Source organism: Camelus dromedarius, chromosome 24 (genome assembly GCF_036321535.1).
Source record: "Camelus dromedarius isolate mCamDro1 chromosome 24, mCamDro1.pat, whole genome shotgun sequence".
In the NCBI taxonomy this organism is placed as follows: Eukaryota; Metazoa; Chordata; class Mammalia; order Artiodactyla; family Camelidae; genus Camelus; species Camelus dromedarius.
In genome coordinates, this window is record NC_087459.1 from 16090078 (window position 1) to 16092086 (window position 2009).

The window sequence follows — 2009 nt, forward strand, 5'->3', positions numbered from 1 at the left end:
AGGGCTGGTGGCAGTTTAATGGTGGTGACTTACTACCTTGCCTTCCTAGTTAATGCAAGAGGCACCTATATAACAGGACACCTGTATAACCAAGGAAGAAAGCATGGAATATATACTGCCCCTTGCTCAAGGGAGAATTCAGCGCTTACAGTCCAAACAAAGAATTCCGAAATCTCAGAGAGGCTCAAAGAGCTAAATGAATCCCAAGTGACCATGGTTGAGTGACTCTGCCCCAAATTTTGGGTGAAAGCACTAAGGAGAGGGACTATCTGAGAAGTGGAATTCAGACCTAAGACACCCTTGGCACCCCAACATGACACAGGAGAGCAACTGAAAGTGTTCCAAAAAGGTGCTGAGGGGAGGCTGGAAGACTGGGGTGCCTTGCAGTCAGGACTATAATGAGCACTACTCAACCCTGGTGGCTATAGAGCAGAGAATTATGGGGACAATTCATCGTGGATGCAGCAGAAGGGTGCAGGGATCAAAGATCAGTGAGGCTTGCATCTTTCAGCAGGAGTACCATGATGTCAAAGACTATGGACCAGATTCTGTTCCCTGATACGAGGATGACACATCAGCTCTCTGAACTCGGTACCATACCCACGGAGATGGAACGAGAAGGTCAAGGTATTGACTGAGTTTAGACTAAGAACTGGCCAAATTTAAATACTAAAGTGATGTAGTCAGCAGTGACTACATCAGGTGTTCTGTTCTTAAGCAAAATGGAAATTCAATAATGAAAGTAATAGTAGCATTACAGAGAAATAAAATTATATTTTCCACATATCTGAGTTTGTAACTGTATAGTTCATGCCTACTAGAAATAATTTATAAATTTTTCTGATTATAGAAATACAGCAGTAGATGCTTATTTAAAAATATGTATAGTACTAGAAAATATAAGAAATAAATTAAAATGAAAATATATAAAATAAATGAAAAGAAAAGAAATAAAGAAAAAAATGAAAATCATAATCCAACTGTCCATGCATATCATTGTTAATATTTTAGTGTATTTTTCTCAAAGTTTTTTTTATTCATCTGCATATTGTTTTACAAAATTGGGATCATGTTCTATCAGGCTATCACCGAACCTGTTACATTAAAACTTAGAAAGACCCCATGGCACAGAAAGACATAAAACATAAAAATAGAAACAATAGCATGTCAAGAAATTCATTTTATGTTAAGAAGGGAGATTCTGGCAGTGCTGTGCTGGAGTGGGCTATTTCCAGCTCACCAGAGCCAACTGTATACATCTCTTCCCAGCTCTTTGTTCCCAGCTTAGTGACATCACTCTGGTGGGTAAAAAAATCAGCCATGGAATCAGTCATGATGGGAGTATTTGCACAGTAGAAATTGGCGGATACAGCTGATCGTTGAACAACACAGCTTTGAACTGCGTAGATCAACTTAACCTGGATTTTTTTCCATAGTAAACATTACAATACTACACCATCTGCAGTTGGTTGAGTCCGTAAATGTGTAACCACACATGTGGAGAAACAATGGATAATGGGGGGGGGGGGGGTTCCCCAACTACAAATTAAACAGGGATTTTCTACCGCTTGGATGGTTGGTGTCCCTAATCCCCTGCATAGTTCAAGGGTCAACTGTACTACAAATCAGGGCTTTTTTGTTTTTTCAACAAAAAGGCCAGTTGTTAAATATTTACCAGCACACAACTTCCCTTTAGGGCTAACATGTCCTCCATCGTCACGTCATCCCTAACTCCTGCTGCAGTGCACCTCGGCATGTCCTTGATCTTGGTATATGCCACAGTAATCGAGCATGCCAATGTCCTGGGTGACTTGACTATCTTGTCAAGAGGCTCTGATCATAGTTCACTTGAGTAGTATGAATCTTGATATCATCAGCTCCACGGATAAGAATAATCGGCCAACGTGGTGGAGCTTAGCTGTTGTTTGGCACAGAAACATAAGAGGAGGTTGCACCTGCATTTCCTTCCTCCTCCCCAAACTGTATCTTACAAATTGCTGCCCCTTTAA